We start from the raw sequence: 24,269 nt of genomic DNA, 5'->3' as shown, positions 1-24,269 counted from the left end.
CCCTTACATAACGTCCACATTATTTTCCTTTCGGGATAATTCCCGTATCGACAACCACGATTTCCCAGCAATGAGCCCTTACACTCAAACACCTTCTTCGGGTAACCAATTAGCTCTTTTCAGCCCAATTTTAATTTTTCAAAATCATGTTTTATACTTTCAAAACGATCAATATTTATTTTATTAAGGGCATGTCATCATAAGGTATCGTCATACCCTAACTTGCAAGTCATTCATGTCGTATCAATTTCACAGCCCATCTCATTCAAAACTTGCAAATTACCACTAAAGATTTATAATATCACAAGAGAGTCATCATTTTGAAATCTCATGAAATCTTTTTGCAATTACTCTCCTTACATAATACTTAAGCATGCGGTGGTCATGTCAATTTATTTAATCACATGCAATTCTTCTTTTTAATGCAAGAGTATAGTTACAGCAAGAAAACTCCCTCTCATCATACCATAAAACATGTCAAACACCATGAGGTTAAAGACCTTACTTTTAAACCTTAGTTCATGCATTCAAAATCATTCATAATATAAATAGAAACTATATTTTGCAACAAAAGAGGGAAATTCATTGTTCATGCTCTCAATTTAAACATCCCAAACTATATACGTATATATATAAAGGGTAAAAATTTGATTACCACAAAAAGGGTTCAACATAGTACATATATTTTCATCAAAACGGTTTAATAACATGCTTTTTGAAACAATATTCAAAACCCTTTCTTGCAACATGATTATAAATTCTTAAACTTGATAAAAATCATAAAATCCATGCCCATGGAGTTTGAGGATAGTCCCACATACCTTACGTTCTTTAGTTCAAAGAAAGAAACCCTAGTCTTGACTCTTTTCTTGATGATCTTGACTTAGAAGGTGACTCCTTGATCTTTGAGAGAGAATTTAGGATTTTGATTTGAAGGGAATTGAGTAAACTTGGGCATACTATGCCTTAATTATGACTAAATTTTGTATTATGATTTAGTTATGATGAGGGGAAAAGACTAAATACCCTTCAGGACTCGAGGTTAAAATAAAATGAACTGACACTTGACGTATTCAGTGACGCATTGTGTCGCCTACTGACATGATTACCGGCGTGATGCATCGATATCACATCGAGCCATTGGTTTGGGCATCACGATTACCGATGTGACGCATCGATATCGCATCGAGCCACTGGTTTTCTTACCCAAATACGTCCCAAACATTTTCTGAAAAATTTGGAACCTTCTTGAGATACCCGCTTTCACCCTCGAACATAATTCAACTTATAAATCTGTATCTCGGGGTCGGGAAGATTGATTTTGAATTCATTGAAGTCTAAGAGCTTAAAATAAGTTTAAGTCATTTCAACACTTAGAAAGTTTCAAGTTGTTGGCACTAAAGCATAGTACTAAATGTGGTATTAAGACAAGAACGCTATAGGGCGTCACATTATCCCCCCATGGGATCATTCGTCCCCGAATGATAGCTTGGGACACAGACAAGCATGATTTTGGGCATAATAAAGAAAAGATAGGGTGATAGAAAGTAGTATAGGATTTATACCTTCTATGTCATCATCCATGGTTTCAAAGAGATTTGGGTATCTTGCTTGCATGTTATCTTCTGACTCCCAAGTAGCTTCCTCAGTTTTTTGATTCCTCCACAACACCTAAACTGAAACTATCTCCTTACTTCTCAATCTACTAACTTGACGATCGAAGATAAAAATGGGTTCTTCTTCATATGAAAGATAATCCTTCACATTGATCTCTTCTACAAGCGACACTAAGAAATGATCTCCAATGAACTTTTCAGCATGGAACACTGGATGAACAGAAACTAAACTTGCAGGTAATTCTAACTCATAGGAAACCCTACCTATCTTCCTCACAATCTTATATGGTCCTATATAGTGAGGACTAAGCTTCCCTTTCTTTCCAAATCGTATGACTCCCTTCAGAAGGGAGACCTTTAGAAACACCCAATCACCAACCTCAAATTCCAACTCCTTTCTCCTAACATAGGCATATGACTTTTGGTGACTCTGAGCTATCTTAAGTCATTCTCTAATGATATTTACCTTCTCCATTACCTGATGAATAAGGCCAGGCCCAAATAATCAGGTTTTACCCACTTCATACCACCAAATTGGTGATCTACATCTCTTCCTATAGAGTGCTTCAAAAGGAGCCATCTAAATACTGGCATGATAGCTATTGTTGTAAGTGAATTCTATGAATGAAAAATGATCCATCCAACTATCTTTGAAGTCAAATATGCAGGATCTTAACATGTCTTCAAGTATCTAAATGGTGCATTCAACCTGCCCATTAGTCTGAGGGTGGAAAGCAGTACTTAAGTTCACTTGGGTACCTAAACCCTTCTGAAAGGACCGCAAAAACTGTGAAGAGAATTGTGTACCTCAATCAGATATAATAGATATTGGTGCCCCATGCAAGCAAACTATTTCCTAAATGTACAGCTTGGCATAATCATCTCCCGAATAGTTAGTCCTCACAGGCAGAAAGTGGGCTAACATGGTCATCCGATTTATAATCACCCAAATGGAATCATATTGGTTTTGGGACCTCGAAATCCCTATAATGAAATCCATATTGATCATCTCCCATTTCCACATAGGCAAGGCTATTTCTTGGGAAGTACCATCAGGTGTCAAATGCTCTACTTTGACTTGTTGACAACACAAACACTTAGAAACAAAGTTAGCAACATCACGATTTATATTGTTCCACTAATATATAGCCTTAATATCATGGTACATTTTGGTAGAGCCTGGGTGAACAACATACCTTGAAGTGTGAGCTTCATCGAGAATTCTTTCTCGCAACCTATCTATATTCGGCACACACAGTCTACCTTGATACCTCAAAATCCCATCACCAATTTCAAATACCACTACCTTCTGTTGACCCATACTATTCTTAATCTACAACAAGATAGGGTCTTTGGCCTGCTTCTTCTTAACCTCGATACATTAGAAGGATTTAGCTATCTCATGAATAATTACTCCTCCATCTTCAGAATCCATAAGTAGAACCCCGAGATTTGCAAGCCGGTGAATATCTTTCTCCATCTCCCTTTTTTCTTTCTTAATATGGGAAAGACTGCCCATTGACAACCTATAAAGGGCGTCGGCCACTACATTGTCTTTGTCAGGATGATAATGCAGGATCATGTCATAATCTTTTAACAACTCCAACCATCGCCTCTGCCTGAGATTTAATTCTTTCTACAAGAAAACATACTTTAAACTTTTGTGGTCGGTGAATATATCAACATGCACTCCATAAAGATAGTGTCGCTAGATCTTAAGGGCAAACACCACAGCCGCTAACTCTAAGTCATGGGTAGGATAATTATTTTCTTGCACCTTCAAATGCCTAGAAGCATAGGCCACTACTTTACCATATTGCATAAGCACGCACCCAAGCCACACCCGAGACGCATCACAATACACTACAAAACCTTTCGTACCATCAAGAAGAGTCAAAAATGGCGCGGTAGTCAACTTATCTTTTAGTTTCTCAAAACTACTCTCACATGAGTTGGTCCACAAAAATTTTACCTTCTTCTGAGTCAATTTAGTAAGAGGAGCAGCTATGGAGGAAAAGCTCTCTACAAATCTTTTGTAATACCCTGCCAAACCCAAGAAGCTCTGGATATCGGTTGGAGTCGTGGGTCTGGGCCATTTTCTCACTGCCTCAACCTTTTAGGGGTCAACCTAAATCCCCTCACTAGAAATAATATGCCCCAAGAAAGTGATGGCACAAAGCTAGGATTCACATTTGGAAAACTTTGCATATAACTAATGATCTTTGAGGGTATGAAGGATGATTGATAGGTGATTGGCATGATCCTCCTCATTCTTAGTGTATACTAAAATATTATCGATGAAAACTATCATAAATAGATCCAAAACCTGATGGAACACCCTATTCATTAGATCCATAAAAGCTGTAGGAGCATTGGTTAGTCCAAAAGACATAACTAAGAATTCATAATGATCGTATTGGGTTCAAAAAGCTATTTTGGGAATGTCAGCCTCCCTAACCTTCAAATGGTGATAACCCAAACAAAGGTTTATCTTAGAGAAATATTTGGCACCCTAAAATTGGTCAAACAGATCATCAATTCTAAGAAAAGGGTATTTGTTTTTAACGGTGACCTTATTCAACAGACGGTAGTCTATACACATACAGAGGGAGCCATCTTTCTTATGTATGAAAAGTACAGGTGCACCCCAAAGAGAAATACTAGGAAGGATAAAGCCTTTATCTAGAAGATCTTTCAGTTTCTCTTTTAACTTTTTCAATTATACAGGAGCCATTCTGTATGGCAGAATAGAAGTAGGACAGGTTTCTGGCAATATATCAATGCCAAAATCTATCTCCCTATTAGGTGGTATCCCTGGGAGGTCATTGGGAATGATTTATGGGTATTCATTAACCACAGCGACAGACTGGAGAAAGAGACTTTTGGTGTTAGAATCTTTGACCCAAACAAGAGGATACAGATAGCCCTTAGAGATAAGTTGTGGGCTTTAAGATAAATATGAACTTCCCCCTAGGTACTAAAGAATACCCCTCCCGCTCAAGTATTGGTTCATTCAGAAAGGAGAAAGTGACTCTCGGATTTCTACAATCTAGTCTGGCATAACACGAATGTAGTCAATCCATCCCCAAGATAGCATCAAAATCAACCATATCAAGATCTACAAGGTCTTTCATAGTATCACGATCACAAATGGACACAACGCAGTTGCTATATACCCTCCTAGCCATAATAGAGTCGCCAACAGGAGTAGAAATAGATAAAGGTCTCGAAATAATTTTGGGCTTAAAATCAAAACTGACTGCCACATATGGGGTCACATAAGACAACGTAGAACCTGGGTCAAGCAACACATACATATTTTGGGAAAATATTTACAACATACCCATAAAAATATCTGGCAAAGCCTCTATATCCTGGAAGTTAGACAAAGCATATAACTAGTTGCAACTACCCTCGGTAGCTGAAGTAGTACCCTTGGGTGGTGGTGGTGGTGCTAAGGAATTTGTTTGGGACTTAGCACCCCCAGTATTTTCTCTAATAGTAGGGAAATACCTCTTGAAGTGACCTATCTTCCCATAAGAATAACACACGTGTTCACTATAGATGCATCTTCCCAGATAGTTCTTTCCATAAGTACCACAATGAGGATGATGCCTAAACGACTGGGTCACACTTTCTTATTATTGAGCACCCTGCACTCAGGGCCCATTGTTAGGATGAAAATTCTTAAATCGTCGATCAACAGGAGGTCTAGGCACTGGGGCGCTAGCTAAGACTGAGCATTACTCAAAAACTTCTTTTTAGTTCACCTGTTTCCCCAATTACCACCCTATTGTTAACTATTATTTTGGTCCACAGATCTCGCCCTTTTAGTCTGTCTATCTTTTTCTCTTTCTTCAACAGCCCTCTTTTTTTGTTCCTCCATGTATTGCACGTGAACAAAAATCCATATCTCTATTCAGCATTTCCCCTTTGCATTCTAACACTAAGTCATCTGAGAGACCGAATGCAAACATCCTCATGCGGTCTCTCATGTTACCTACCAATTCTGAGGCATAGCAGGATAAATGATTGAACTTCATTGTGTATTCTTTGACATTTATCTTCCCCTATTTCAAGTTCACAAATTCTTCTGCCTTCGATTCCCTCAATTTATGAGGAAAGAATTAATCTTGAAAAGCTTCCACAAAATCACCCCACACAGAAGGTTCAGAATCACTACCCTTTGAATTCTCCCACTTATTGTACCACTGCATTGCCATATCTTTCAGTTGATATGCCACCAACTCTATACCTTCAACCTTGTTCACGTTTATAACTCTAAAAATCTTCTCCAACTCATCAATGAACCTTTGGGGGTCCTCCTCAACTTTCATACCAGTGAACATAGGTAGGTTCAGTCTCATGAATTGACCAACCCGAGTAATCTCAGATGAACCCAACATAGAACCCACATCTTCAGATTGACCGGTCTACGAGGTTACCAGTTGTGCAATCATATGAATGGACTACAAGAACTCAGCATTTGAAACCTCCCTCTGAAGGGGATGAGAACGGTTAACATTGGTATGTGAAGCCCGAGAAGGACTGGTCGGGACTGGAGGAACTCTCAAAGTAGGAACAAACTCTGGGGTGCGAGCTCTGTTAAGGGGCCATATACCATAGGTAGGACAGATCTCTTCAACTTGGGTATTCTATTCATTGGATCAACGAGGAGGCATGTTGACTTTTTGAAATACAAAAAATCACTAATTAGAGGACATACAGACTCTATAGCATGAACTAAATCATGAAAGAAGAGAGACATTCCTAAATGCCTTGTAGCCTCTCGTTTATAAGTATGGCACGCTACACACCCATAGATAGGACTCTATCTGATGCTATTTTACAGACATCTTAGGACTATGAACTGTGCTCTAATACCAAGTTTTTCATGACCTAAGTTGAGACCCTGGCCGCGATGAGCATCCTGAACCATGAAGGTCTGAATTTCCTTCACTTTCTGGACATCATACATATGTTCACATACCATAAAAGACAATGCCAAAAAACACATCGATACAGAATCATGGTTAAATAATTGTAAGACCCCGTAAAATTTCTAATCTTAATTTATCCTTTTAGGCTTATCAAAGGGTCTCTGACTTAGAAAATTCTAGCTAAGTTCCCAGACTTAGTTTATTTTTGGCCTTAAAAAGTTGGCAATCTCATTTTGTGACCTTAATATCCCTTAATAGTCTATATTTTTGTTGATTCATGATCAGAGAGGTCAATAGGTGTTCTTGGACAAGTTTTAGATTTTTTAGAACTCGTTTAGACCACGTTTGGCATCCCAAAATAATGGACCAATGCAATATTGGAATTCCGCATCGCCTATCATGTTAGTTAACATTATTGCAAGGACTGCCAGTAAAAATAAATAAGGCTTGGTACGATCAAGGCGTGACACATCTGGTATCACGTCGATGCCATCAATGCGTTGTGTTGCCAATCACGTCGATGCCCAGTTTTTAGTCATTAAATGTCCGCATCTTTAAGGACAAAAGGGTCAATTTCCCACCCCTATATAAGCATATAACACGAGATTCAGCTAGGTTTTCACCAAAATATAGTTGTTTCACTCAAATTTCCTTAAGAACAAGTCTAGGGTTTTTAATTAAAGGTTTTAATCCAGGAGATTCCACCGTTAATTGTCAAGAACTTCCATCTAAGGCATGGAAAGTGTTGATTCATGAGTTACTTTCACCCATGAAGCTCAAGAAACCCTTTCAAAAATATAAATTTTGAATTCCATGTTATGAATTGAATCATATCCATGTTTACGTTGTTGTATGATTACCAAGTTGAAATCTTTAATACATAAAATGAAATTATGTTAGCATGTGATTGGAATTCTTGTATTTGAAGTGAAATATTGTCATGATGTATTATTTTAATGATCATGCCTAAGCCTAAAGTTATACATGCAAGGTGTTTACTAAAATGCCTAAGAGAATAAGAATTATGCTTTATGACTCAATTGTGACCAAATTGATGAATCCATTCTTTAATCTTATGTTCACAATGACCTCCATGTTATTGTTATGCATTGTAATAGTTTGTTGGAATGCTCATGAGAGTAGACTTACGAAATTATGACATATTTATATGTATTCCTATTCATGTGTAAGCTTATGACATACAAATACTTCATGAAAATCCCCAATATTTGTACTATGAATTGTTGACTATGGTCATGTGTTCATGAAGTGTCATGTACTCGATAATTTAGTTGTGTACCTAGAGCCAGTGTCATTTTCATGATAACTTCAATCATATCATGATTAGTAGTATTCTCAGTTAGTTTAAGAACACAATGGAATTCAGTTAGTTACATGACTCAGGAAAACTTAGTAATCTCATAAACTCAGTCAGTTAACAGAATTTAGTAATATTCTGTCAGTCCACTGAATTCAGTGAACTTTGTCTAATTTATCTTAGTATAATCAGTTCAATGTCTATTTAGTTAGGAGTAGGATTCAGCACCGAGCGAATCCAAGGATGAGGGCACACACTGACAGTAGAGGGTGTGATCCTTAAAAGTAATCCTTGCATTCCAGAACTATGTAGCCATCATAGGATTGAGACATCAACACTGACAGTTGAGGGTTGACGAGGTGGTTTAACCTGACAGATGTGGGTCCCACTATTCCCCTTTGGGGACACTACCAGATAAGGGTCACTCACAGCTTTTCCTTACTAGTGGCGTGGTATTGATGCTCTTCCAATTAAGGTTACAGATTGAACCCCAACTCTATACAGAAAAGGGGCATGTCAATTAGATGACTACTTCCCATAGTCTCAGTCTTAGTCTAAATAAAAGAACTCAGATAGTTCTATAGATTCAGGACTGTCAGATACAACCACTCAGTCCAGTATGAAACTCAGCTAGTTACATTAGAATCAGGACTGTCAGAAACAGTCATTCAATTAACAATATATCAGTTACATGAAACTTATGTTATCAATATTCAGACTCAGTAGTCATTATTATCATGATCTGATTTACAGTTACATATTCATATATGTATTCTCAACTTCATATTATTAGTCAGTTATTATTGTTATTGCATATGAGCCTCATGCATTCAGCCTACCTCACTTTGCATACTAGTACAGTGATTTAGCCAGCAGTAGTAGATTTCTAGTGAGTCCTCATCATTCGAGGATAGCATGATTATTTCAGTTTTAGTAGACGGAGTAAGTTGGGTTCATGTCCCATCAACTCTACAGTTTTCAGACAATTTAGAGGCTTTTAGACTAGCATGTTCAGATAGTTTATTTTAGTTTTGGTATTGATATATCGTATTTCCAGATGTTATGTTTTATCATATATTTGAACCTTATGGCCTTTAAGCCCTTTTATTTCGCATTTATATAGTATATTATGCAGTGCTCAGTTACAGATATCAGTCATAGGTTAGCTTGTGGTACTTTGGGATTACTAGCACTACGTAGCATTTTGGGTATCAGATTCAGGGCGTTCAAACTTGTATCAGAGCCTAAGGTTCAATAGTTTCCTAGGAAGTCTAAAAATCCACATCTAGTAAAATCTTGTGCATGGGTGTATTGCGTGCCATATTTATGTACAGAAGGCTATAAGATGTTTTAGGAACAGTTTCCTTTCTTTCTGTATTCATTTTGTGCTAGTGAGCATGAGCTCAAATTTAACTGTCAGTTTAATTCATTTCTCCCTTTTTTCTTATAGAACATGCCTCCCAAAAGAAGAAATGGAAATCAGTCAGCCCCTCAGCCCATGAAACGGAAATCAGTCAGCCCCTCAGCCCGTCCAAGGGAACATGTTTCTCATATAAAGTTCATAGTTGCATTCACTACTCCTGCTAATTAGTTGCTGCCCAGATTGAATGAAAAGCTGTAGATTCAGCCAACCCAATGGCTAATTCATCTACAACTAGGATTCCGGACTATATTCGAATGAATCCTCCATCCTTCTTTGGGTCTAAGTCAGATGAGGACCCTCAGGAATTCCTTGATCAGGTTTAGAAGGTTACAGATATCATGGGGGTTACCACTTGTGAGAGTGCGAAGCTAGCTGTATATTAATTGCAGGATGTTGCTCACACATGGTTCAAATAGTGGATGGCAGAGAGGTCTATAGATGCAGGGCCTATTGAGTGGGAGAAGTTTTCCACTACATTTCTAGATAGATTCTTTCCCATAGAGATGAGAGAAGCTAAGGTGTTAGAACTTATCAACCTCAGGCAGGGTAACATGACAATGAAAGATTATTCTCTTAAGTTTAATCAATTAGCTAAATATGTTTCTCATGTAGTGGCAGAAAGTAGGGCTAAGATGAGTAATTTTATTTTTGGAGTGAATGATAGTGTGGTCAATGAGTGAAGGTCTGGGATTTTTATTAGTGAGATGGACATATCTAGGCTTATGATCCATGCTCAACAGATAGAAGAGAAGAAGGTTAAAATAAGAGAGAAGCAGAATAAGAGAGCAAGGATAGGTAATTTCAACTTTCCTCAGCCTAAGTCAGAGGGTGGGAATCGTTCTTAGTTCCACCTAAAGTCATCCATTCCCGATCCTTCCTCAGCCAGTGCTCTAGCGCCAAAATTCAGAGATGACAATAGGGATAGTGCATCAGGCCCTAAACCGCAGGGCATTGTTAGCAATACCCGCACTCATCCTCTTTGTTACACTTGTGGTAGAACGATCAGGGTATTTACAAAGCTGGCAGTGACATTTATTTCAGATGTGGCAAGCCAGGCCACAGGGTCAGAGATTGTCCCCAATTAGGCTTTCAAGGCCAGCGTAACCATTTATTAGCTAAGTTTGGTCGCCCAAACCAGCAGGGTGCCACTTCCAGCACGACCAGTGGGCAACACCCAAATACACTTTATGTTCTTTAGTCCCGACAGGATCAGGAAAATTCTCCTGATTTAGTTACTGGTACATTATAGATCTTTCACTTGCATGTTTTTGTTTTTCTAGATTCAGGAGCTTCTTTGTCTTTTATTACTCCTTATATAGCAGTTGATTTTGGAGTTAGTCCCAAAATTCTAACAAATCCCTTTTCAGTCTCTATCCCAGTGGGTAAAACTATTATAGCCTGGTAGGTATACAGAAACTGTCCGGTTATGATATCCCAGAAAGTCACTGCAGAAAACTTAGTCAAATTAGAGATGACTGATTTTGATGTAATTCTCGACATGGATTGGCTTCATTACTGCTATGCCACAGTCGACTGCAAAAATATAATTGTCCAATTTTAGTTTCTGAATAAACCCTTCTTAGAGTGGAGGGGTATTACTTCAGCCTTCAGAGGTCAACTTGTTTCTTACATTCGGGCACGAAAAATGATATCTTAGGGATGTTTCTATCATCTTGTTTGAGTTAAGGACACTAGTTCTAAAACTCCCAATCTTGAATCATTTCCATTAGTGAATGAATATTCAGATGTCTTTCCCAAAGATGTTCCAGGAATTCCTCCAGAAAGGGAAATAGACTTCGGTGTTGATCTTCTTCCAGATTCTTAGTCTATATCTATTCCACCATATAGAATAGTACCAGCAGAACTCAGAGAATTGAAAGAGCAGTTGAAGTATCTCCTAGACAAGGGGTTCATCAGACCCAGTATTTCCTCATAGGGTGCACTAGTTCTATTCGTGCAAAAGAAATATGGTTCTCTCAGAATGTGCATAGACTACCATTAGCACAATAAGCTCACAGTCAAGAACAAGTATCCACTTCCTAAAATCGATGACTTGTTTGACCAACTCTAGGGTGACAGTTATTTCTCTAAGATAGACCTCAGATCAGGCTATCATTAGCTCAGAGTCAAAGAAAGTGATATTTTGAAAATAGCTTTCCAAACTCAGTATGGACACTTCGAATTCTTAGTCATGTCCTTTGGTCTTACCAATTCCCCAGTGGCCTTTATGGACTTTATGAACCGAGTGTTCAAGAAGTACTTAGACATGTTCGTCATAGTCTTCATAGATGATATCCTTGTAAACTCCTGCAGTGAGTGTGATCATGCAAAACATCTAAGAATAGTGTTGCAGACTCTCAAAAATCATCACCTGTTCACTAAATTCAGCAAATTTGAATTTTAGATAAGGTCAGTAGCCTTCCTTGGTCATATCATTTTCGGTGATGGAATTAGAGTTGATCCTCAAAAGACTGAAGCAGTAAGAAACTGGCCTTGCCCTATCTCTCCATCAGATATCAAGAGTTTCTTAGGTTTGGCTGGCTATTGCAGATGGTTTATTGAGGGACTTTCTTCTATTGCATCCCCTATGTCTAGACTGACTCAGAAGAAAGTTAAGTTTCAGTGGTTAGATCCTTACGAGGAGAGTTTTTAGGAGTTCAAGACTCAACTCACCTCAGCTCTAGTTTTGGATCTTCCAGACGATTTAGATGGGTTCATTATGTACTGTGATGCATCCAGAACAAGTTTAGGTTATGTCCTCATGCAGCATGGTAGGGTCATAGCCTACTCCTCCAGATAGCTTAAACCCCATGAGAAGAATTATCTGACTCATGATCTTAAGTTAGCAACCATAGTTTTTACCTTAAAGAATTGGAGGCATTATTTATATGGGGTACATATAGATGTGTTCACGGATCACAAAAGCCTTCAGTACGTATTCTCGCAGAAATATCTTAACCTTCGTCAGAGAATGTGGTTAGAGCTCTTGAAAGATTATGACATGAGTGTCCTTTATCATCTGGGAAAGGTCAATGTAGTGGCTGATTCTCTCAGTAATTGTCTATGGGTCTTATGTTAAGGACAGTAAAAAGAAATTAACTCAGGAAGTTCACCAGCTTGCCAGACTAGGTGTCCACTTAGTTGACTCAGCAGAAGGTAGTATATGGGTTCAGAACATTTCAAAATCATCTTTTCATCAGCATGATTCAATTTGGGTTATTATAGACAGGATGACAAAATCAGCTCATTTTCTTCCAGTCTATACCTCTTATTCAGCCGAGGATTATTCCAAACTCTATATCAGTGAGTTGGTAATATTACACGGTGTCCCATTGTCTATTATCTTAGATAGAGGTACCCAGTTCACCTCTCATTTCTGGAAGGCATTGGAAAATGGTCTAGGTACTCTAGTTCACCTCAGTACAGTCTTCCATTCCCATACAGATGGTTAAGAAAAAAGGAGCATCCAAACTTTGAAAGATATGCTATGAGTGTGTGCAATTGATTTCAAGAGTAGTTGGGGTGACCACTTGCCTTTGATTGAGTTTAAATACAACAACAACTATCATTCCAGTATTAAGATGTCTCCATTTGAAACTCTCTATGGTAGGAGATGCAGATCTCCAATCGATTGGTTCGAAGTGGGTGAGGCCATAGTAATAGGGCCTGACTTGGTATGACATACCATAGAGAAAGTCCAGTTGATTAGAGAAAGGCTTAAGACAACTCAGAGCTAAAAGAAATCATACACAGATGTGCGTAGGAAAGATCTCGAGTTTGAGATTGGTGATCATGTTTATTTAAAAATCTCTCTTATTGAGGGAGTGAAGCGGTTTGACAAGAAGGGAAAGTTCAGTCCCCGATATGTCGGTCTCTTCAAAATTCTCAGTCGCTTTGGCAAGGTAGCTTATAAGCTTGAATTGCCTTCAGATCTAGCCTCAGTCCATCCAATATTTCATGTCGCCTTGCTTAAGAAATACATAGGTGACCCAGCTGTTGTAGTCCCTATAGAGGGTATAGATATTCTGAAAAACCTCTCTTATGAAGAGATTCCCATTGAAATCCTTACCAGAGTCGCAGACTGAGGAACAAAGAAGTTCCTCTAGTCAAAGTTCTTTGGCGGAATCAATCCGTTGAGAGAGCTACTTAGGAAATAGAAGCAAATATGTGGACCAAGTACCCTTACCTTTTTTTCCGCAAACTCAGACTCATCCCAAGGTAATAGCTTTCCTTAAAGCTTATTCATTTCATGTTCAAATTTTAGTTACAACTTGGTATTCAGTTTCATCCACTAATTCCCATTATAAACTTGGTATCAACTACCAATGCATATTCAGTCATGTGTTTATGTATCATGTCAGTCATGTGTTCGTGCATCAGATGTGCATGGACAAGTGAATCAGTACTCCCAGTCATGCATCCATGTATTATCTCAGTCATGAAATCATACATCAGATATGCATGCTCAATATGAATCTCAGTAAATCAGTAATGTCGGTCATGTAATCATGTTTCAGTTGTTCGTGATCAGTATATACTTCAGCTTCTCATTTCTCCCATCTCAGTTAGTCTCATTCGAGAATGAATGTTTCAAAGGGGGAGATATTGTAAGACCCCGCAAAATTTCAAAGCTTAATTCATCCTTTTAGGCTCGTCAAGGGGTCTAAGACTTAGAAAATTTTAGCTAAGTTCCAAGACTTAGTTTATTTTTGGTCTTCAAAATTTGGCAATCTCATTTTGTGACCTTCATGTCCCTTAATGGTTCATATTTTTGTTGATTTTTGATCAGAGAGGTCAATAGGTGTTCCCGGATGAGTTTTAATTTTTTTGAAACTCATTTAGACCACATTTGGTGTTCCAAAATATTGGACCAACGCGATCTTGGCGCGCTGCACCGCCTATTGGTTAACATTGTTGTAGGGACTACAAGTAAAAACAACTGAGGCTTGGCGCGATTAAGATGCGACGCATCTGGTATCACATCGAAGCCATCGTTGCACCGCGCTGCATCGCCAAACGCGTTGATGCTCTATTTTCAGTCATTAAATATCTATGTCTTTAAAGGCAAAAGGGTCAATTTTCCACCCCAATATAAGCCTATAACACGAGATTCAGCTAGGTTTTCACCAAAATATAGTTGTTTCCCTCAAATTCCCTCAAGAACAAGTCTAGGGTTTTCAATTAAAGGTTCTAATGCAAGAGATTCCACCGTTAATCTTCAAGAAACTTCCATCCAAGGTATGTAAAGTGTTGATTCATGGGTTCCTTTCATCCATAAAGCTCAAGAAACCTTTTCAAAGATATAAATTTTGAACTCCATGTTATGAATTGAATCATATCCATGTTTACGTTGTTGTATGATTACCAAGTTGAAATCTTTAATACATATAATAAAATTATGTTAGCATGTGGTTGGAATTCTTGATTTGAAGTAAAAATGTTGCAAAGATGTATTATTTTAATGTTCATGCCTAAGCCTCGAGTTATGCATGCAAGGTGTTTGCTAAAATTCCTAAGAGAATAAGAGTTATGCTTTATGACTCAATTGTGACCAAATTGATGAATCCATGCTTTACCCTTATGTTCACAATGACCTCCGTGTTATTGTTATGCATTGTAATGGTTTGGTGGAATGCTAATGAGATTAAACTTACAAAATTATGAAATGTTTATAAGTATTCCTATTTATGTGTAAGCTTATGACATACAAATACTTCATGAAAATCTCTAACGTTTGTACTATGAATTGTTGACTATTGTCATGTGTTCAAGAAGTGTCATGTCTTGTCAATTTCATGCTATTGAGTCCTGGGGGTACTTGTACCCAAAAATTTAGCTGTGTGCCTAGAGCCAGTGTCAATTTCATGATAACCTCAGTCACGCCATGATCAGTAATATTCTGAGTTAGTTTAAGAACTCAATAGAATTCAGTCAGTTACATGACTCAGGAAAACTCAGTAATCTCATGAACTCAGTCAGTTAACAGAATTCAGTAATATTCCATCAGTCCACAAAATTTAGTGAACTCAGTCCAGTTCATCTCAGTATAATCAGTTCAGTGTCTATTCAGTTGGGAGTAGGATTCAGCGCCGAGCAAACCCAAGGATGAGGGCACACACTGACAGTAGAGGGTGTGATCCTTAGAAGCAATCCTTGCATTCTAGAACAATGTAGCCAGCATAGGTTCGAGACATCAACACTGACAATTGAGGGTTGATGAGGTGGTTTAACATAACAAATGAGGGTCCGACCATTCTCTTTTGGGGATACTGCCAGATGAGGGCCACTCACAGCTTGTCCTTATTAATGGTGTGGTATTAACACCTTTCTAATTGGGGTTACAGATTGGATCCAACTCTATACAGAAAAGGGGCATGTCGGTTAGATGACTACTTCCCACAGTATCAGTCTTAGCCTCAGTAAAAGAACTCCAATAAATCTACAAATTCAGGACTGTTAGATACAGTCACTCAGTGCAGTATAGTAATCAGCTAGTTCCATCAGAATTAGGGCTAGCAGACACAGTCATTCAGTTAACAGTATATCAATTACACGAAACTTATGTTATCTGTGTTCAGACTCAGCAATCAGTATTATCATGATCTCATTTACAGTTAGGTATTCATGCATGTATTCTCACATTCATGTTATTCAATCAGTTAGTATTGTTCGTGCATATGAACCCCATGCATTCAGCCTACCTCACTTTGCATACTAGTACACTTAAACGTACTGATGCATACTTTTCTTCTGTGCTATGGTGTTTTATACCATAGGTTCAGACGTTTAAGTTCCCGATCGCACTTAGCTCTAGATTCGTCCAACAGGAATAGATATGCAGTGAGTCCTTATCATTCGAGGATAGCATAATTATTTCATTACCTTATTATTTTAGTTTTAGTAGATGGAGTTAGTTGTGGCTATGTCCCATCAACTCCACAGTTTTCAGATAGTTTAAAGGCTTTTAGACTAGCATGTTCAGACAGTTTATTTTTGGTATTGATATACCATATTTCCAGATGTTATATTTTATCAGATATTTGAACCTTATGACCTTTTAGCCCTTTTATTCTATATTTATACAGTATATTATGTAGTGCTCAGTTACAGATATCAATCATGGGTTAGGTTGTGGTCTTTTGGGAATGTTATCACCATGTAGCATTTCGGGTATCAGATTCGGGGCATTACAATAATATAATTAAAAGGGATTAACTCAACATGGAATTTATAACTCCTAACAACATCTAACTACAGTCTACAAAATCTCTAATACATAGGAACCAACATCATATCTAAAACTGGGGCAGGCCCCAGTAGACCATAAACAGAAGAAATAACAGAATTCTTAAAATCGGGCCCTCCAAAATAGAGAAGGCTCACCAACTACCACTTATGACACACACAGAGGTCTACTGATGGCTGGGACCACGGGACTGTGCCTCGGATCCTAAGATATAGGGGGTTAATACATATTTACTAGTATGTGAAACTAATCCAAAATAATAGCATTTTTATTTCACAATATATGTGAGAGCATTTCGTAAAACATTACATATAAGATAAATAAATACATGGGCATAATTTAGAATTTCAAATGTCTTCTTACAATCATAACTCAACACCTTGTTATTTTTCTAAGTTAATCAGTACACCCTACAAATTTGTACTTCCATGGGCTATATGGAATCCGCCCTTAACTCAGTGACCAAGCCTCCAATCCAAGTGTGACGCAAGAATTGGAGTTTTTAATAAGTTGGTATATTCCCTTACAAGTATACCGTGGCATCACCCTTACATGACGTCCACATTATTTCCCTTTCGGGATAATTCCCGTATCGCCAACTACGGTTTCCTAGGGATGAGCCATTACACTCAAACGCCTTTTTCGGGTAACTAATTAGCTCTCTTAATCCTAAATTTTAATTCTTCGAAATCATGCTTTATACTTTCAAAACGATCAATATTTATTTTATTATGGGCATGTCATCACCGGGTGTCGTCATACCCTAACTTGCAAGTCATTCATATCGTATCAATTTCACAGCCCATCTCATTCAAAATATGCAAATGACCACCAAAGATTTATAACATCACAAGAGAGTCATCATTTTGAAATCTCATGAAATCTTTTTGCAATTACACTCTTTTCAAAATACTTAAACATGTGGTGGTCATGTTAATTTATTAAATCACATGCAATTCTTCCTTTTAATGCAAGAGTATAGTTATAGCAAAAAAACTCCCTCTCATCATACCATAAAATATGTCAAACACCAATAAGTTAAAGAACTTAATTTCGAACCTTAGTTCATGCATTCAAAATCATTCACAATACAAATAGAAACTATATTTCGCAACAAAAGAGGGAAATTCATTGTTCATGCTCTCAATTTAAACATCCCAAACTATATATGTATATTCATAAAGGGTCATAATTTGATTACCACAAAAAGGGTTCTACACAATACATATATTTTCATCAAATTGATTTAATAAAATGTTATTTAAAACAATATTCAAAACTGATTATAAATTCTTAAAATTGATAAACACCACAAAATCCATGCCCATGGAGTTTGAGGATAGTCCCACATAGCTTACGTTCTTTAGTTCAAAGAAAGAAACCGTATCCTTGACTTTTTTCTTGATGATCTTGACTTAGAAGGTGACTCCTTAATCTTTGAGAGAGAATTTAGGGTTTTGATTTGAAGGGAATTGAGTAAACTTAGGCATACTATGCCTTAATTACGACTAAATTTTGTGTTATGACTCAGTTATGATGAGGGCAAAAGACTAAAATACCCTTCAGGACCCAAGATTAAAACAAATGAATTGGGCACCCAATGCATTCAGTGACACGATGCGTCGCTTGCTAATGCGATTACCGACGCTACACATCGATATTGCATTAAGCCACTGGTTTGGCCATCGTGATAACTAACGTGACGCGTCGATATCGTATCAAGCCATTTGTTTTCTTGCCCAAACATATCCCAAACGTTCTCCAAAAAAATTTAGAACCTTCCCGAGACACCCCCCTTTCACCCCCGAACATAATTCAACTTAAAAATCCACATCACAGGATCGAGAAGATTTATTTTGAATTCATTGAAGTCTAAGAGCTTAAAATAAAGCTAAGTCATTTTAACACTTAGAAAGTTTCAGGTTGTTGGCACTAAAGCATGCTACATAATATAATATTAAGTCAAGAACGCTATGGGGTGTCACATTATCTCCCCTATGGGATCATTCATCCCCGAATAATGGCTTAGGACACAGAAGCATGATTTTGGGCGTAATAAGGAAAAGATAGGGAGAGAGAAAGTAGTATAGGATTTATACCTTCTATGTCATCATCCATGGTTTCAAAGAGATTTGGGTATCTTGCTCGCATGTTATCTTCCGACTCCCAAGTAGCTTCCTCATTTTTTTTATTCCTCTATAACACCTTAACTGGAACTATCTGCTTACTTCTCAATCTCCTATCTTGACGATCTAAGATAGCAATGGGTTCTTCATCATATGATAGAGAATCTTTTATATTGATCTCTTCTACAGGCAATACTAAGGAATGATATCCAATGCACATTTCAGAATGGACACATGGAACACAGGATAAACAGAAACTAAACTTGGAGGGGCAATTCTAACTTATAGAAAACCCCACCTATCCTCCTCACAATCTTATATGGTCCTATATAGCAAGGACTAAGCTTCCCTTTCTTTCAGAATCACATGACTCCCTTCATAGGGAAGACCTTTAGAAACACTCAATCACCAAGCTCGAATTCCAACTTCCTTCTCCAAACATATGCTTAGGACTTCTGGTGACTCTAAGCTATTTTAAGTCGTTCACTAATGATCTTCACCTTCTCTATTACCTGATGAAAAAGGTTAGGCCCAAACAATCAAGTTTCACCCACTTCATACCACCCAATTGGTGATCTACATCTCCTCCCATAGAGTGCTTCAAAAGGAGCCATCTGAATACTGCCATGATAGCTATTGTTGTAAGAGAATTCTATCAACGGCAAATGATCCACCCAACTACCTTTGAAGTCAATTACACAGGCCCTTAATATCTCTTTAAATGTCTGAATGGTGTGTTCAACCTACCCATCAATCTGAGGGTGGAAAGCAGTACTCAAGTTCACTTGGGTAGGACCGCCAAAACTGAGAAGAGAATTGCATACCTCGATCGGATATAATTGATATTGATGCCCCATGCAAGCAAACTATTTCCTCAATGTACAGCTTGGAATAATCATCTCCCGAATAGTTAGTCCTCACAGGCAAAAAATGGCCTAACTTGGTCATCCAGTCTACAATCACCCAAATGGAATCATATTGGTTTCGGGACCTCGAAAGCCCTATGATAAAATCCATATTGATCATCTCCCATTTCCACACATTCAAGGCTATTTCTTGGGAAGTGCCACCAGGTATCAAATGCTCTACATTGACTTGTTGACAACTCAAACACTTAGAAACAAAGATAGCAACATCACGCTTCATATTGTTCCACCAATATATAGCCTTAATGTCATGGTACATTTTGGTAGAGCCTGGGTGAACAACATACCTCTAAGTGTGAGCTTCATCGAGAATTCTTTCTCGCAACCCATCTACATTCGGCATACACTGTCTACCTTGATTCCTCAAAATCCCATCACCACTAATTTCAAACTCCATCACCTTCTGTTGACCCACATTATTTTTAATCTACAACAAGATAGGGTCTTTGGCCTGCTTTTCCTAAACCTCGACACATAGGGAGGATTTAGCTATCTCATGAACAATTAATCCTCCATCTTCGGAATGCAGAAGTTGAACCCCAAGATTTGCAAGCCGATGAATATCTTTCTCCATCTTCCTTTTTCCTTTCTCAACATGGGAAAGACTATCCATTGATAACCTATTAAGGGCGTTGGCCACCATATTGTCTTTATCCAGATGATAATGTAGGCTCTTGTCATAATTTTTTAAAACTCCAACCACTGTCCCTGCCTGAGATTTAATTCTTTCTGCAAGAAAACATACTGTAAACTTATGTGGCCAATAAATATATCCACATACATTGCATAAAGATAGTGCTACTAGATCTTAAGGGCAAACACCATAACCGTTAACTCTAAGTCATGGGTGGGATAATTCTTTTCGTGCACCTTCGACTGCCTAGAAGCATAGGCCACTACTTTACCATGTTGCATAAGCACGCACCCAAGACCCACCCAAGATGTATCATAATACACCAAAAAACCTTCCGTACCATCAGGGAGATTTAAAACTAGCGCAGTAGTTAATTATCTTTCAGTTTCTCAAAACTACTCTCACATGAGTCGAACCATAAAAATTTTGCTTTCTTCTTAGTCAATTTAGTAGGAGGAGCATCTATGGAGAAAAAGCTCTCTACAAATCTTCTGTAATACCATGCCAAACCTAAGAAGCTCAGGATATTGGTTGGAGTCGTGGGTCTGGGCCATTTTATCACTGCCTCAATCTTTTAGGGGTCTACCTGAATCCTCTCACTAGAAATAATATGCCCCAGGAAAGTGATGGCACTAAGCCAGAATTCATATTTGGAAAACTTTACATATAGCTCATGATCTTTGAGGGTCTGAAGGATGATTCAGAGGTGATTGGCATGATCCTCCTTAATTTTGGAGTATACAAGAATATCATTGATGAAAACTATCACAAATAGATCCAGAAATTGGCGGAACACCCTATTCATTAGATCCATAAAAGCTGCAGAAGCATTTGTCAGTTAGAAAGACATAACTAAGAATTCATAATGACCATATCGGGTTTGAAAAGCTGTTTTGGGAATGTCAGCCTCCCTAAACTTCAACTAGTGATAACCCGAACAAAGGTCTATCTTGGAGAAATATTTGGCACCCTGAAGTTAGTCAAATAGATCATCAATTCTAGGAAGAGGTATTTTTTTTTAATGGTGACCTTATTCAACTGACAGTAGTCTATACACATACAGAGGGATTCATCTTTCTTATGTATGAAAAATACAGGTACACCCCAGGGAGAAACACTAGGATGGATAAAGCCTGTATCTAGAAGATATTTCAGCTGTTCTTTTAACTCTTTCAATTCTGCAGGAGCCAGTCTTTATGGCAAAATAAAAATAGGATAGGTGTCCGGCAATAAATCAATTCCAAAATCTATCTCCCTATCAGGTGGTTTCCCTGGGAGGTCATTGGGAAAGACTTCTGGGAATTAATAAACCACAGGGACAGACTGGAGGGAGGGACTTTTGGTGTTAGAATATTTTACCCAAACAAGATGATACAGACATCCCTTATAGATAAGTTTTTGGGCTTTAAGATAAGATATGAACTTCCCCATAGGTACCAAAGAATACCCCCCCCTCCCGCTCTAGCACTAGTTCATTCAGAAAGGAGAAAGTGACTCTTTGGGTTCTACAGTCTAGTGTGACATAACACGAATGGAGCCAACCCATCCTCAACATAGCATTATAATCAACCATATCAAGCTCTACAAGTTCTACCATAGTATCACGATCACAAATAGACAAAACACAATTTCTATACACCCTCCTAGCCACAATAGAGTCACCAATAGGAGTAGAAACAGAGACAGGTTTCAGAATAATTTTGGGCTCAAACCCAAAACTGATTGCCGCATATAAGGTCACATAAGACAATGTAGAACCTGGGTCAAGCAACACATACATATTTCGTGAAAAGATTTGCAATATACCTGTGACAATATCTAGAAAAGCCTCTACATCCTGGCAGTTATACAAAGCATATAACCGGTTGTGACTTCCCCCGGTAGCTAAAGTAGTACCCTTGGGTGGTGGTGGTGGTGCTGAGGAATTTTCTTGGGACTTAGCGCCCCCAGTATTCCTCTAATAGTAGGGCAATACCTCTTAAAGTGACATGTCTACCCACAAGCATAACACACGCGCTCACTATAGATGCACCTTCTCGGATGGTTCTTTCCACAAGTACCGCAATGAGGATGATGCCAAACGACTGGGCCACACTCCCTTATAACTGAGCACCCTGCACTTTGAGCCTATCATTAGACTGAAAATTCTGAAATCATCGATTAACAGGAGGTCTAGGTAGTGGAGCACTAGCCGAAGACTGAGCATTACTCCAAAACTTCTTTTTTGTACACTTGTTTCCCCAATTAGCACCCTGTTGTTGACTGTTATTCTGGTCCACAGATCTGGCCCTTTTAGCCTGCCTGTCTTTTTCGATCGCTTCAGCAACCCTCTTCTTCTGCTCCTTCACCTGTGGCACGTGAACAGACAATCTGGGAAATCCATATCTCTATTCAGTATTGCCCTTTTGCATTCTAACACCAAGTCATCTGAGAGATCGGATGCAAACTTCCTCATGCGGGCTCTTATGTTACCTACCAATTCTGAGGCATAGCGGGATAACTGATTAAACTTCAATGTGTACACTTTGACATTCATCTTCCCCTATTTAAAGTTCGCAAATTCTTCGCCTTTGATTCCCTCAATTTTTGAGGAAAGAATCAATCCAAAAAAGCTTTCAAGAAATCACCCCACACAAAAGGTTCAGCATCACTATCCTTTGAATCCTCTCACTCATTGTACCACTGATTTTCCACATATTTCAGTTGATATGCCACCAATTCCACACCTTCAACCTCATTCACGTTCATAACTCTAAAAATCTTCTCCAACTCATCAATGAACCCTTGGGGGTCCTCCTCAACTTTTGTGCCAGTGAATATAGGTGGATTCAGTCTCATGAATTGACCAATCTGAGTAATCTCAAAAGAACCCAACACAGAACCCACATCTTCAGACCGAAGGGCGAGGCTACTAGTTATGCAATCATGTAAATGAACTGCCAGAACTCAGCATTTGAAACCTCTCTTTGAGAGGGGATGAGGATGGTTAACATTGGTACGTAGAGCCCAAGGTGAACTGGTCAGGACTGGAAGAACTCCCAAAGTAGTAACAAACTATGGGGTGCGAGCTATGTTAAGGGACCACATACCATGGGTAGGGTGGATCTCCTCAACTTGGGCATTCTAGGGTGGATCTCCTCAACTTGGGCATTCTGGTCGTTGGATCGACGAGGAGGCATGTTGACATTCAAAAATATAAAAAATCACTAATTAGAGGACATACAGATACTATAGCATAAACTAAATCATTAAAGAAGAGAGACATTCCTAAACGCATTATAGCCTCCCGTTTATAAGTGTGGTGCACTACACACCCATAGATAGGACTCTACCTGACGCGATTTCGTAGACACCTTGGGACCATGAACTGTACTCTAATACCAAGTTTGTCATGACCTAAGCCTAGAACCTGGCCGCAAAGAGCATCCTGAACCATGAAGGCCAAAGCGCCCTTCACTTTCTGGACATCATACACATGTTCACACACCATAAAAGACAATACCGGAAAAACACATCGATACGGAATCATGGTCAAATAATATAATTAAAAGGGATCAACTCAACATGGAATTTGTAACTTCTAACAACATCTAACAACAGTCTGTGAAATCTCTAATACATAGGAACCAACATTATATCTAAAATTGGGACAAGGCCCCCAGTAGACCATAAATAGAAGAAACAAAAAAAACTAGAAATTGGGCTCTCCAAAATAGAGAAGGCTCACCAACTGCAACCTATTACATACAACCGGTCTACTGCAGGCAGGGACCACAGGATTGTGCCTCGGATCTTAAGATACAGAGGGGCAATACATATGAATTGGTATGTGAAACAAATCCAAAATAATAGCTTTTTTATTTCTCAATATAGGTGAGAACATTTCGTAAAACATTACATATAAGATAAATAAACACATGGGCATAATTTAGAATTTCAAATGTCTTCTTACAATCATAACTCAACAACTTGTTGTTCTTCTGAGCTAATCAGTACACCCTACAAATTTCTACGTCCATGGGCTATATGGAATCCACCCT

The sequence above is a fragment of the Capsicum annuum genome, chromosome 4, assembly GCF_002878395.1.
Source record: "Capsicum annuum cultivar UCD-10X-F1 chromosome 4, UCD10Xv1.1, whole genome shotgun sequence".
NCBI classification, from domain to species: Eukaryota; Viridiplantae; Streptophyta; class Magnoliopsida; order Solanales; family Solanaceae; genus Capsicum; species Capsicum annuum.
Note: the sequence above shows the minus strand (reverse complement) of the source record.